We start from the raw sequence: 15,705 nt of genomic DNA on the forward strand, positions 1-15,705 counted from the left end.
GGCAGCTGGAGTATTACTGCCTTATCTCATGCACTCCAGGGTGTTTTGGAGATTTTTCTGTTGGGATTCAAGATGAGTCTCAGAGACTTACAATTTCTTTCCTTTAAGCCAGGTTTCCTTATTATAGTGATCTAGATCAGTATTTTTCAGAGTTTGGGGCGCGACCCAGTACTGGGTCATGGCATGTAAGGCACTGGGTCACCTTTCTCAGCACCCAGGGAACCTAGCGGGTCTGGTCAGCACCGCCGACCGGAACATTAAAAGTCCCGTCGGCGGTGCTGCCCAGCTAAGGCAGGTGAGTGCCTACCTGTTCTGACACCACGTTGCATCCCAGCTTCTAGGCAGGGGGGCCATGGGGCTTTGTGTGCTGCCCCCGCCTCGAGCACCAGCTCCACATGCCCATTGGCCCGTTCCCAGCCAATGGGAACTGTGGGGGAGGTGCCTGCAGGCAAGAGTTGCATGGAACTTCTTGTGCGCCTCTGCCTAGGAGCCAGACCTGCCGCTGGCCACTTCCAGGGCGCAACGCAGTCCGCAGTGCCAAGACAGGCGGGAAGCCTGCCTCTGCACCCCAGCTGCACTGCTGACTGCGCTGCAACCTTGAGCCCCCCCAACCCGGAACCCCTTCCTGCACCCCAAATCCCTCATCCCACCCCAGCCCAGAGCCCTGACCCCCTCCTGCACCTCAATCCCCTGCCCCAGCTCAGAGTCCCCTCCTATACCTGAACCCCTCATTCCCGGCCCCACCCCGCAGCCCTCACTCCCACACCCCAACCCTCTGCCCTAGTCCTGAGCCCCTCCCACACCCCAAACCGCTCATCCCCAGCTCCGTTGGGTCATGGACATCAACAATTTTCTTCAGCTGGGTCTCCAGAAAAAAAGTTTGAAAACCACTGATCTAGATGATGACTGACTGAGCTGAACTGCCTTTCATCAACTTTACCTTCAGTTCTTTCCAGAAAAGTGTTTTTCAATTTCTTTGGAATTGGTCTTCAAGATGACTACTGTATTCCTCCTGAACTAACCCATTTTTCTTCCTTTCTGGCCAAAGCAGGTGCCTCGTACCCTATGGCAAGAAACTGCTTTTATTAGATGTTAGTTATATTGTCAAATTTAATTCCTCTCATTCTCAAGCATTTAGAAAGTCAGAGATGTCTGTTTTGAGGGCTGCAACAAGAGTAATGGCTTGGTTTAAGACACTGTTACTAGATGGGCCTGAGACTGCATTCTCACAGGCTAATGAGTATCATACTGAGCTTGTCAAACGCTATTTGACTACAGATGCCTCCACTTCATTGGTAATGAGGATCAAAGTGTTCCAAGATATGTAAGTTAGTGATTTAGTTGTCTCCTCCCACTTATACATCATCATCCATTTGACTTCTTCATTCTCATGATGCCTCCTGCTAGCAAACTTTTTTTTAGGGTGTGTCTGCACTTGCGACTGTACAAGATTACATGTGTGTTGTGGTACCATAGCCTCCCTGTTGTCAATATCTGAAGCTCTGAAGCATGTTTCTGAAGGACAGTGTAATGAGTGAAAGCTAGCACACATGACGGGGGTGGGTATGTACATGTATCCACTGTTGCATTGCCCTGTACCCATTCTACAGTGCAGTATGGATGAGGATAATGGGCAGGTTCCAGCTTATGGGTATCAATAGTCCTCTAGGGCCATTCCCATAATGCATTGATCCCTTTGCTGTCTGAACCTTACCCAAGAGTACAAAGCTCCCTGACCTCCCCACCTCTTTGCCAATGGTAGTAGCAACCTGCACTGAGCACTTCAGGGGGGTTTCTGCTGAAATCTATTGATCAATACAGGTGATCATGGTCTGAGGGTAGCCTCCTGGTCTCCGGAGCACACACAGGTGCTGGTCATTGTTTGGTCAGACTACACCATCCTCCATGACTTCGCCTGACTTGGCAAGAATATTCACCTGTCCCAGGGATATTCCCAGAGGCGGGCATTCCCTGATTCCATTCCAGTGCTGGGAGTGCATGAAGCACCTCCCACTCCTGTACTGGAGGGCAAACGACTCTAACAATTGCTCTGGGCAGGGATCTAGCACATGCCCATGCTTCAGTGAATGGACTTGGAGCTCTTCCAGGGCTGCAAGTTAGGAGCCTGAAGTCACTAACTACCTCCTCCTCAATACCGCCGGCCTCATCATATGATGGCAGGCTGGTGAGGGGCAGGACAAAGAGGTAGCAGGGACCTTGGAAAAAGTCCTAGGAGAGACGGAGAAGAAGCATGTGTTTCTGCACCTCTACCCAGATGACAAATCCCCACCCCCAAGCCACTACAGGAAAGACAATCCAGTGCTGGTAAGTGCTTTTTTTTATACAATGGACCTCCACATTCCCTGAGAATATCCCTGTTGCTCTGCTGCTATGTACCTCATCCCCCACAGCACACCTTACTGCTGCTCCACCCCAATGTTGTCCCAGAGCAACACAGCTGTAAATCAATGATTTTATTAAAATCACATGAACCAATGTATATACAAGGCCTGAAAATGTTTTTTTAAATCATTTACAAAAATCAGTTAGTCTTTCTCTTTTAGTACTGTATTTTGTTTTACCAGTTAACATAAATGTTTAGCAAATGAATAAGTTTTTTAAAAAACTATCAAAACATTTCCCACTAATAAATACTTAATAAGCTCTTACTGCTTTACAGTACACATTCAAGGCACAGTAGAAAACACTAGACAAGAGCCATTGGAGGAAATGCAATAGCACATTTGTGCAGCCATATTATCCTGTATTTTGATCTTGTCAGATATCAAAACCCAAGTTGGATCAAGATGTGAAGACCTTCAAAAATAGCAGGTACTGCAAGAAACATTGGTGGTTCAGTAGGTGTTGCTGTTCCCTTCGTGTCAGAACTACAATAATACATCTGCATCGTGTGAAGGGGCACTTTGCTACTTGAGGTGCCATCTTTTCAGAACATTCTTGATTATTAGAGATCTTATGGCAAATTTCATGAGTCTGGGCTGGTGTCAACCTTTGTTTCCTGAACACATTCCCATTTAGATAATACATATTTATGTCTAAGTTGCTCCACCAGTTTCTCCTGGATGTTTTTCACCTCCTGCTGTGTAGTATTTGCTCTGCTGTTTAACCACCAAGATTCAGTGATCTCTATTTACAGTATCTCCTATCTACTTCATAGGGGGAGGAGATGTTTAATTAATGTTTGTAAAGCACTTTCCTTAGCTGGAAGCCAGGAGTGCAAAATATTGTAGTTAGTAAAATCAAGCTTCTGGTGTTGTAGCAGAATGCAGGATTCCTAATGCTACTTTAGATTCTTCCACTTCTGTCCCCCGATAGTAAACCATAGATGTACTGCAGCCAAAAGGACGAAATGAGAGAGAGGTCCCTGTGGAGAAGGGACTATCTTAACCTAAAATTATTTGATATGAGGAGATGTTGTTCCAGGATAAGCATTAAAAAAAAACTGTATGATGGGGTGTGTTGTGGGATGAAGACCAAAAAGAACATGCTGCTGGGTGCACAGAGACACAGATTCCAGGACAGAAGCTCCACCCAGTCTACCCATTTTGAACTTTGGAGGTCTTCGATTTGAAGGACTCCTGATGTGAGAGAGAGTAGAAGGTGGACAACTAGACAGTGATTAGGAAGGGAAGCATTTACAAAATTAGTGTTTTCCTAGCAGAGTAAAAAGTAGAAGGGTTACTGGATGCTATTGTTATCTTTATTTAATTTCATTAAATAAGAGTTTAGTGGTTTTTTCAAACCCACAGGTCAGAGACCCCTCCCACTCAGTGAGGTTTTGAAGAGATCTGCAGGGTCCTTGGGAAAAATGTTAGGAAAAGCAGCCAGGATTGCCTGATATTTAAGGGCAAGTGTCCTAGAAAGAAGCTTAGAGGGATATTGGGTTTTATTAGTGACCCAGAGACACCAGTGTTGAACAAGGTGTGTGCTCAGGAAAGGGCAGGTTCTGACAAACCCTATAACCAGAAAAAGAGTACTTAAATATATGTATAAACCAACATACTCTAAAAATTAATGTTTTTTCTAAAGAACAAATGGTTGTTCTACATAGACTCTTATTCTATGCTTATAACCGTAGTGTCGGAGTATTTTAAGTGCAATAAGCAACGTGACTAACATCTGTCATGTTTATATTTTAAAGCTGTTGGATATTTCTTTTAGTCAACAAATACTTTATTCCTGATATTCAGCTCTGCTATTTGTGAAACAAAAACAACCAGCAGCTAAACTCAACAGGAAGCTGCTCAACAACTTCAGATACAAATGTAGCCTTTATGAATAAGAGAAAAAGGCACATCTTGGACCTTTAACTTTCAAAATTATCCCAATACTCCACAAAATAAAGGGCACCATCTCTCAACTTTAGCCACAAAATGAGTCCTTTATTTACTGTGATCCTATCTTTAAAGTGTTATCCTTCTGCACTGGAACAATAGATGTTTTGCAAAGTATCTGTTCTCTATCCCAAAGTATAACCAAAATATCAAACAAAAGCACTTCAGACTAGCACACCTTTAGCACAGAACACATCAGTCTGTCAGGCTGACGAAGTTCCCTTTTGCATTTTTTCTACATTTGTTATTGTACACAGGAAGCTGTAAGACTTAGCTGATGGGAATTAAGGATGGTAGCTCTTTGAGTGTCCTTGGCCTATTCAAATTCATGGGGTGTGCCGGCTGGGCAGCTCAGATGGTGGAACCATCTGGGAATGCTCATGCACCGCTCCTACCCTGTCCCTCAGCATTCCCCAATGTTCTGAGGGTGAGGCTATAAAAGGGTCTGTGGCGCACTCAGCTGCCTCAGTTCCTTCCAACCACAGCAGCAGATGCATGTAAATTTCTCTGGATCCTTGAGATCCAGAACCTTCTCAAGAATTTTAGTTGCTTAGATAGTATTTTACTATAAGTTTAATTTGGATAGATATAATTAAGTCAGTTCTTGTTATTATTTAGTTCTAGTTTAGATTTGGTTCTGTTGATCAGCTTAATGGCAGATCTGAAGACCAAAAGACCCAGTTTTCAGAGGTGTACATTGTGTGAGGCAGTGTTCTCAACCTTGGATGCTCATGTCCGATGTTTGGCACGTCTCAATGAGGGCCACAGTACTTCAAGGTATTCTGTCTGCAGCATCTTCACTCCAAGACCATGTACAAAGCATTTGAACAGACTATAACAGACTGCAAGTTCTCTTGCTCCAAGAAGCTTTGACAGGGATGTTGCTCATATTAGCAGCTTCTAAAGGATCAGCATCATGGGGTCTCTGGATGGTTCACTGAAGTAGGGGTGGAGTAGACCATGGAAGTACAGGTGGATAGCAGCATTGGGCCAACTGGTGATAGCAGGCTGGAAGCCTGTGGCAGTAATAGAATCAGGTTGGGTACTTGAGGCAGAAGCAGGCTGGAAACACCATGAGGTGGAGGGAGAGTTCCCAGCCCAAGTAGTGAGGTTGGATAGACTGGATTGCTGCTCTTCCTGTGGGATTAAATTGCTGTCTCTGGGAGTCAGCAGACCTGGTCCTCACTTACGGATTGGCTGCTGCAGCATGCCTGAAGGATGAATTATTGCAGGCTCTGACTGAAGGCTTATCTCACAATCAGACCATAAGATACAAAGACCACAGTTAGCTCAGAGTACAGCTAACTCCAAAAAGAAGAAGAATATCTTGACGACACCTCCGTTTTCTGTTCTGAGGTTGAGTTCTATGACTGCTGCACAGTTGATTTGGAAACCATCATGTCTGACCATGAAAATTCCAAAGGCTTCCTTGGCAATGGCCTCTGAGAGAAGAACCAAACTGTTAGAAAAGCCATCGGATCCGTCCACTTTTTGAAAAGCACAGCAGAAGACAAAAAGGCTCCTCTTAGCAGGACCAAGTCAGTCTCAAAAAATTAATCAGATTTGGATACATCAACTTCACATCCTAAACTAGAAATAAGAAGCAAATCCCTGTGTAAATCTCATCTAATTGATCCAAAGACTGCATCGGAACTGAAGATAATTTTGGAACACACAGCAGTTTCTTAAAAAGAAAAGGAGTACTAGTGGCACCTTAGAGACTAACCAATTTATTTGAGCATAAGCTTTAGTGAGCTACAGCTCACTTCATCGGATGCATTCAGTGGAAAATACAGTGAGGAGATTTATATACACACAGAACATGAAAAAATGGGTGTTATACACACTGTAAGGAGACTGATCCCTTAAGATGAGCTATTAACAACAGTTACTGTAGCAGCTAAACTACACCATATAGCTCTGCAATTGGATTACATACTGGATCCACAGGAGTTGTTATCTAAAAGGGGAAAGAGAAAACTCCCACAAATTATGCTTCTTGGATCTCCTCTTTTGAAATACGAAAGATATCAGATGAACTTTCTTGCTTTTCTCCAGAGAATTCTACATTTTCTTGGGTCCTATAGTTTCTCTATTGGTATAATTCCATTTGAAACCCTATTTCCACCCAACCCCCATCCCTTCCCTATTTAGGGAATGCCTCTTAAAAGAGCATATTAAAATCATATTCCATCCCAGTAAAAGGTGGGAGCAACAGAAGAGGTTTCAAAACAGTCCAGAATTCAGGTCTTCTATGCCAGATATTTCCTCGTTCCAAAGAAACGTGGAGGATTTCATCTGATACTGGATCTAAGGAAGCTCACCACCATCAGGAAATTCTGTTTCCATATGCTGATGCCAGCATCCATTGGATCTTTCTTTTTCATCCATGATTAGTTTGCAGCTCTCTATCTAAAGGATGTTTATTTTCATATTTCTAACAGATCAAGTCACAAGTATTTTATGTGACAACAGCACTTCCAGCACCCATGTTTTTTTTTTTTTTTACAAAGTATTCTCACTTATCTGAGGGTATTTTCACTGAACCATAATGAGATTATTGGTTTCTCAGTGCAACATCACAGGATGCTCTTCTTGAAGACATTAGTTACACCTATTCCCTCTTTGAGAGGTTAGGCCTCTTGATATATATGAAAGAGTTCTTGCTTCGTCCTACTCAAATAATTCACTTCATAGGAACAGTTCCAGATGCTCAGGCAGGCAGGGTTTTCTCTCTCACCAACAGAAGTTGGTCCAATAAAAGATATTACCTCACCCACCTTTGTCTCACAAAAGAGACTTCTCAAGCTTCAACTTGCTATAAGCAAATGTTAATGTTTTCTCTAGTGCTGATGGACATAATGGCTTCAGCCGCTTATGTCATACCATATGCTTGACTCAGGATGAGAACTCTACAACACTGGCTGGCAGGAAATTTACAGACCAAGTATGGACAGTATGCTAAGAAAGAAATTCTGGAGGGGATTGTGTTTTCCTTCACATGGTGGACTCAGAGCACAAATGTTCTAAAAGGAACGTTTTTTGATCCTCAGTCTCCAGCCATAACAATCGCATCAGATGCTTCCAACAAGGGGTAGGGAGCACATTTTGACAGTCTAACAGTTTGAACACACTGGAGCTTTGAAGAAAAGAAACTGCATATGAAAATTCTAGAGTTTAGAATCATCCATTTAGCTCTCAAGTCTTTTCTACCTCACATCTAGGGAAGAGTAGAACAGATTGCCACAGGTAACATGATAGCAATATATTATCTTAAACAAGGGGGAGCACACTTTCCAACTGTGTAAAGTAGTAGTTGAGTTACGGAACTGATGTATCCAGCATAGAGCTTATCCCATGGCCCTTCATTGTGCTGAAAAGGACAACTTGACAGATCAACTAAGCGGAGATATGACACATCTACATGAATGGTCAATAAAGAAACTGATGACATCTTCAAACCAAAGGATTTCTGGACATAGATCTATTTACCACCAGATACAATACCTTTTCCATTTCTGCTCATGAGAAGGTATGGGCAGTCTCCTGATATCAGACACTTTTCTCCAGAATTGGGAGAATGGACTACTATAAGCTTCCCATTACATTCAGAAGGTAGTAAGGAAGATAAAGCCAGATGGGTATCTTTACTGATCCAGCATGGCCAAGTCAGCAATGGTACACAAACCTCCTGCAACTTTCAAAGGGAGTTTACAGACTTCTTCTAGTGTTACCAGATATGTTGCCTCAACAAAAGGTTTACCACCCAGACCTCTATCACTGCAACTGCTTGCATGGGCTATATGACTGTAATGGAAAAATCTTTCCCATCGGAAGTGCAGCAAGTTATACTTAACTTAAACAAACAACCCTGCCCCACCCCTCACACCCCCAAAAAACAGTTGACTAAAAAGTGCTATAATTTCAAATGGACTAGATTTCTGAAGTGGATACATGAAAAACCTGGATCAACACTGTTACCACCAATTGAATATATTCTGGAATATTTGCTCTAATTAAAAGTTTTGGGTCTTTCTTTATCCTCTTAGATTCATCCTTGATATTTTCTTAGATAATAAATCTCCCATTGCACATAATATGGGTAAGAAATTTATAAAGGGGCTTGCTGACATGTAACCACAGGTACAATAATTAGTCCCATCAAGGGATCTCAGTTTAGTTCTAACACAGCTCTCTGTTCTAGTTGTCCATTAAAACTTGTTATAATAGCCATAGCACATACTAGGCTATTCAGTGAACTACATGCCCTCACTACTGATCCATCTTTTACTATATTTCAGAAAAGATAAGCTGCTGCTTTGTCCTTACCCCAAAGTAGAGTCTGAATTCTGCATTAATCAAACTCTAATTTTCTAATTTTCAAACCAGTTTTCTTCCCCAGACCTCAGTCACAAGGGTGAATTCAAGGTTGCTTACTTTAGATGCTAAGAGGATCCTCACCTATGATCTGAGTAGGACTAAGGAATTTTGCATGTCCTCAAAAATCTCTGGTTTCACAGTAACAGCCGTGTTAGTCTGTATTCGCAAAAAGAAAAGGAGTACTTGTGGCATCTTAGAGACTAACCAATTTATTTGAGCATGAGCTTTCGTGAGCTACAGCTCACTTCATCGGATGCATACCGTGGAAACTGCAGAAGACATTCTATACACACAGAGACCATGAAACAATACCTCCTCCCGCCCCACTGTCCTGCTGGTACAGTGGGGCGGGAGGAGGTATTGTTTCATGGTCTCTGTGTGTATAGAATGTCTTCTGCAGTTTCCACGGTATGCATCCGATGAAGTGAGCTGTAGCTCACGAAAGCTCATGCTCAAATAAATTGGTTAGTCTCTAAGATGCCACAAGTACTCCTTTTCTTTTTTCAAAAATCTCTGTATATCTTGTGCAGGCCATCTAAGGTCGTGCAGGCCATCTAAGGTCAAGCAGTCTCTTCACAAACTATATCAATTTGGGTAGACATTTTACAGAGGAAAGCTATACATTGGCATCTATTTCTCCTCTTGTTAGCGCTGCATGAGCCCGTTCTACTAAAACAAAGGCTATTTCCATAACATCCGTTACACATGTCCCAATCACTGAGAGCTGCTACTTGAAGCTCAGTAAATACATTTATTAAACATTACTCTTTAGTCAGAGCATCTAAGGCAGACACTCAGTTTGATAGGACTGTACTTCCATCCCTGTTTAATTGGATCCTGAGTCCCACCTTCCATTGATGGAATATTGTTTGCCAGATTATTCCATGAGTGGGAATATGCGGAGGATATTCAAAGAACTGAAGGTTACTTACCTTCAACTGAAGTTCTTTTAGATGGATTCTGCATATTCATACTCATGGGGTTGTGTCCAGTGGTGCAAGTAGAAACCATTTCTTGCAGGTACTGCACTCATAGGAGGGACACGAGGCGGAGGGCACGTGACCTCCCCATGTGACTGTCCATGTGACTCATTTGCACCCTGCTCCCATCCCGGGGCCCCCACGCTCTCCCCGTCTCCTCTGACACCCCCCTTTGTATATACAAACATCAACATACTTAACTACTCACTTTCCCCGCAAACATGTAGTATTCAATCTGTTTATAGGGAATATGGGAGTTGGGTGAAGAACCATTTCAGCATATGTATGATTTACTAAAAGACAAATTTTAAGTAGAACTGTATCCTAAACTGCTTTATGGTGTGGTACCCAAACACTGCATTTCAGTGGGGGATTCAACTTCCTTTATAGGAACAGACTCCTGAAACTCCTACCAGTCTACAAAAGTGGTCCATAGTCATGCAAATAATCCCATTGTCTTCAATGGGATTGATCAAATGATTAAGGGTTTACAGTATTAGGTTCCAAGTTTGTAAATTGTTCTGGATGAAACTGACAATGCCTGAGTTGTCAGATAAGAAGGAGCTTCATTCGAATAAAGGTGGGCAGATGTGTGATGTCTTACCTCCATTACTAAAATGAGGAACATTTTATATATATTTACACATAATATTTTCCGCAAAGTTCTTGGCAGATTCCTGAGGCAGCTGGCTGGTTTAAGGCTGTCAGTGTCCGGTATTATAATCTTCACTTATAGTTCTCTCACCCACAAAGCTGGAAAATGAGGCATTTGTTTTCTTTGTTTTGCTGCTCCAGCTCAAGTTAACAAAATGCATGTTAGACTAGTTTGTCTGTAAAGAAGAATTCTAGCTACACTGGGGACCATACCTGATTCCATTCAGGCTGCAGAACTGGGCGGCCATCAAAATCCAAACATCCTCTGGTCGGTGCAAGCAGAGGTATTTCTCTAGTGATTTGGACTTGATGTGATGCAGTATGGATGTCATGGATAATTCAGACCAATGGGGCGAAACAGAATAAAAAACACTGTTTAAACACCTTCCGTCCACCCCTCCCACCCCCCCAGGACTCCTGACCAATGTAACAGCACAATGCATATGCTAACAATCTTAAACAAAGCCTTTGTTTAAGTTTGTTAGCATATGTAGGTGCTGTTAAAGCCATATAAAGAATGAATGTCCTCCCTATCAGAGAACATGGGTATCCAGTTACAGCACAGCCTATATATAATATATATATATATATTGACATCCCAAGTTTTGTGTTTGTTTTATTTCTAACTCTTGGGTGTAAAGTTAGTTAAAAACAGAGAGGCAAACATGACAGAGCAGGAGTCGCCAGGAGTTTAATAGTCAGAGTCTATCTCGAAGAACTCCAGTTCCAGGTGAGTAGCCTTCATTTGGGTGGTAAAGATTCCAGGAGTTGGGTGCTTGGAGTTCAATGCCCTACTCTTCCATAGACTTCCTGATTGTGGCTGAGCAAGTCGCTTAGGCCTCAGTCTAAACACATAAGTTGTATTCCCCAAAACAAGGTGGCACCTTAAAGACTAGTAGATTTATTTGGACATAAGCTTTCGTGGGTAAAAAACCACTTCTTCAGCTGCAACAGGGCTACCCCCTGATAAATTGTTTTGGTACACTGAAAGCAGCACAACTCCCTGCTGCTTCCCTCTGTGTACTTGGTTATATCTGTGTAAAGGTACTTTATATTGATGTAGCTATTCGGGGAGGGGGGGCCGGGAATCATCACCTGCCGTATAAAGCGCCTTTATATGAGTTATAAGTCTGCGATCAACTCAATAAAAGCTCCTCTCCTTTCTGAGCATGCGCAGCCTCCTACCCGGCGCAGACTGTGATTTTTTTTTCTCTTCAACTACGGCTACCTGCAGTGACGCTGCGCGCTCTGGGCCTGCGCAGCGGGACTCCAGCTTTCGTCTGTACTTCTGTATAACAGGAGGCGCCTTTCCCAGGGGTGACGTGAGGGGAGGTTCATTAAAGGGAGCGAAGCGTCCAGCTACCCCAGGGAGGGCGGCGCGTGAGGCAGGGCTGCAGTGAGCGGCGAAGGGCTTCCAAGCGGCTCTACGCCGGCCCCAGGCAGCACGCGCCGTGCCTTTCCTCCTCCCACGCGGCAGCTGCTGAGGCGCTTGGAGGCGGCAAGGGCAGCGGGGATTTCGCCAGCCCTCCTGGGGTGCAGAGCGGGGCAGTGCCTGAGGCAGGGTTAACAGTAAGGCCAGGGCTCACCGGGACTCTGCTGTCAGACCCCCCCAGCCCCAGGGTCTCCCGCAGTCGCTGCCTCACGAGCCGTAGGTGTGAGGCGGCTGGGGGGCCCGCCCCCAAAGGCGCTAATAGTGCTGGGCAGGGTGATGTAACTGCCTTGGGACCCGCTCGGGCGGTCCCCACCCACCAAGGCACAAGGGAGCGCCCTCCGCCCCGCAGCCCCTGTCTCTGTAGCCGCGCCGGCCCGCTCAGCCCAGCGAAAAGGCGCCATTTTCTCCTCACAGAGCCACCCGCATCTCTGCCGGGGTGATCTGAGGTCAGGGAGCCGGGTCCCGCTACACAGGCTGCGAGCGCGTACAGAGCTGCTTTCCGCGCCGCAGCTAGGCGGCACTGCTGCAGAGTCGCCGCAAGCCGCGGTGGGAGGCTGCGCATGCCCCTTAGCGGCGAAGGTAAATCACAGGCCCAGCCGCGGCAGCCTGGCGCACGCGCCCTGGCACGGGGCTTAGTCAATCCGGTGGCTGCTGTTGCCGGTAGGCTCTGGCGGCGCATGCGCAGTGGTGGCGGTGAGGGAATCACAGGCCTGGCTGCTGCTGGAGGAGGATCTGTCGGTGGGTTTGGGACTAAGCGCAGGAAGCGGCTTCGCACACTGCAAGGAGCCCAGAGTGGTCAGGCGGCGCGGGGAGCCGGGTAAGGTGCGCGCTGCAAGGGCAGGCGGGGCAGCTGTGGCCGGGCGGGGTCCCCCGGATCCCGGCCGGGGAGCCATTAAAGTTTGACAGTCCTGGCGGGGCTCCCGTCTCCAGGGCAGCGGCGGGGGGTGGGCACGGCAGGGGCTGCCCGTCGGGCCGGGCGCGGGCTGGGGCTGGGGCTCCCCGGCGGGGCAGGGCAGGGGCTGTTTCATAAGGGACCCGCTAGGCCTTGTGACCCACTTTACTCCTGTCACAACTCCCAGCACGTTTGGAGCCCTGCCCGGCTGGCCCGGCGCCCGGCCGGGCTCCGCCTGCTCTCGCCGCCCCGAGGGCGGGGGCGGGACGCTCCGAGCTGCCAGCTCCCCACCTGCCCGGGGCGCGGGCTGGCGCTGGAGCCGGGACCCTGTTTGTTTTCTTTCTCGCGCCTGGAGCCGTGGGCGGCGTCTCGTCCGGTCTGTGCAGCCGGGAGCGGCTCTCCCCGCCCGCACTGCCCCCGCTGTCAGAGGGGCTCTCCCTGCTGCCGGAGCTGGTCGGGGACAGCCTGGTCTGCGCCGCTCAGCGCGGTTATCCTCGCAGCACCCTGCCGGCCGGGAGCCGAGCCTGTCCGCCGCAGCCGTAGGGCCAGGAGCAGCCTTGTCTGCGGCACAGGATGGACAATAAAACCGGGCGGCGGGCTGCTGGTGGAGTGATCGCCCATGGCCTGTCGTGGGCGGGGCGGGGTGTTCTTAGTGTCAGTGTTAAATTGGAATGAAATTCAGTGGCGTGCGAAGTAACAGGACAACTGACGTTTGCAACTCGTGAATCCAGTCCCGGAAACCAATGGTCCCATAGAATGAAGAGCTGCTGGCCCGAGAGAAGGTTTATAAACGTAGGCACGTCCCTTTCATGGGGCCCCAAGGCGTCCACTTGCCTGGATCAGCTTGCAGGATCTGTCTCTAAATCCCAAAATGATTCACATCATTAGTCATTATAATACTTAATGCTTGTACAGCGATTTCAGTCTAGAAATAGTTGCTTAAATCCTGTTATAGCAGAGAGACTGAAGTGAAGGGTACTGTGAAAAATTAAATTTTGTTGAATGAATAAATTTTACTTTAAGAAAAGGAGTACTTGTGGCACCTTAGAGACTAACCAATTTATTTGAGCATAAGCTTTCGTGAGCTACAGCTCGCTTCATCGGATGAAAATACCGTTTCATGGTCTCTGTGTATATAATGTCTTCTGCAGTTTCCACAGTATGCATCCGATGAAGTGAGCTGTAGCTCACGAAAGCTTATGTTCAAATAAATTGGTTAGTCTCTAAGGTACCACAAGTACTCCTTTTCTTTTTGTGAATGCAGACTAACACGGCTGTTACTGTGAAATTTTACTTTGTTTCAGCATGGTGTCTAAGCAGTATTTATTAATAACACCGTAAATTATTAAAAGTCAAGATTTTACAAATATATTCCCCAGTGCTGCGAGCACTTTTGTACATGCTTAAGTTCAAGCATGTAAGTAGCCTCTCTGATTTTAGTAAATGGCGCACATACAATTAAGCATGTGCATTGTAGGATTGGGATCCTAATTTACTTGGCATTCTTTTTGTATTTCTCTCAACTTGGAAATTGAAACTCAGTGAAGTTTACAGTCAGTTTAATTTTCAGGTTCTCATTATCCCCTTATTGGAGTTTTAAATACAGCAAGGAGAATGTTTGTTTAAAAGCTATTTTGATTGGAGGTTTTTGTTTAACAGTTGAAACATTTTGTTTTTCTGAGATCTCTTAGCATTATGGAGATTCCAAGAAAAATAACATATATGTCTCAAATATATTTATTTTTATGATATCAGGTGTTCTTGTTAAATTGTGATAATTGTGCATCTTGGAGTTGGTCTTAAACTGTTGAGAAACTTGTTAAAAGAAAAGGAGTACTTGTGGCACCTTAGAGACTAACCAATTTATTTGAACATAGGCTTTCGTGGTTAGTCTCTAAGGTGCCACAAGTACTCCTTTTCTTTTAACAAGTTTCTCAACAGTTTAAGACCATGTTCAAATAAATTGGTTAGTCTCTAAGGTGCCACAAGTACTCCTTTTCTTTTTGCAGATACAGACTAACATGGCTGCTACTCTGAAACTTGTTAAAAGAAAAACAATCATGCAGCCTAGTAGTACAATATTTTCCTGAAAAAATTGCTTTGCACTATTACAGAATAGCATGAACAAAAAATTTAATTTTCAGGTCCGTGGTTAACAGCCAGGCTCAAACATTATACAGCTGATTCTCACTTATTGCTTGTTTCAATTTCTTTACACATTCACATAAAGAACGATGAATGTTTTCTTGGAGCTCTGTAATTTTATGTATATTTGTGTTTTACTTTTTGTAAATTTTGTTTACATTTTTAGGACTACTTAAACGCTCTCTGGTGGCTAATTTAACATATAGTCAAATAATTTAAGACTGTCAAAGAGTGGTTATTTGCTCATGTAGTTGTAGGCTGATCTCCCTGTGAAGCGTCTCACTGAGGTCAGTGGGGCTCCATACCAGGGTCCACCTGTGAATGACCAGTTACAGGTAGAACTCAATGGGAAGGTTCTATTGGAATTAGGTGATTACTGTAGCTGTAATGATTTGAGGCCCCAGGGGCTGTGAGGATCTTCAAGTTTCACCTGGTCTGGCTGCCTTCTCTGGATGTCAAGTGTTTGTTTTTGGATTGTTTAAACAGATTCTTCTTGATTGTATGGCACTCATGTATATTTTTCTCTTCACAATCTTTTCCATTTTGTTTTTTCCACATATTTAAGTCCCCTTTTTGCCCCCTCCTGTTATCTCCCATGCTGGAAATTTTCTTCCCACTCCTTTTAGAATATGTACTGGGAAGCAACACTCTGCCCCTGGTTTATATAACTTTTGCTGCTTCGATATTCTAGAACTGTATGCTGCTCAGGAAAATTTGCAATTTCTCATTTATTCGTAAAGTGACTTTATATTTTATCTGGTATATTTTAACAAGGATGGTTCTGATAATTAAATGTCTCCTGCAATATAAAAGGTTTTAATAACACAAAGGAAAAAGTATACTCAGTGCTTTTTAAAAAAAAAGAAG

At 44.8% G+C, this 15,705-nt stretch overlaps 1 protein-coding gene across 11 annotated transcripts in view; it reads left to right on the plus strand.

The window, feature by feature from the left end:
• Positions 1-11,717: 11,717 nt before the first annotated feature.
• CLOCK (clock circadian regulator) overlaps positions 11,718-15,705 on the plus strand; it is a 97,944-nt gene continuing 93,956 nt past the window's right edge. For 7 of the 11 annotated variants that reach the window (XM_073341994.1, XM_073342005.1, XM_073342003.1 and 4 more), the window contains exon 1: positions 12,413-12,618. The gene's annotated coding sequence lies outside the window, so the exon portion shown is untranslated. Of the gene's footprint in view, positions 12,381-12,412; positions 12,624-15,705 lie in introns of those variants that run through there. The other 4 variants (XM_073341996.1, XM_073341998.1, XM_073342002.1 and 1 more) reach the window with 2 other exon arrangements.

Source organism: Lepidochelys kempii, chromosome 4 (assembly GCF_965140265.1).
Source record: "Lepidochelys kempii isolate rLepKem1 chromosome 4, rLepKem1.hap2, whole genome shotgun sequence".
Lineage (NCBI taxonomy): Eukaryota > Metazoa > Chordata > Testudines > Cheloniidae > Lepidochelys > Lepidochelys kempii.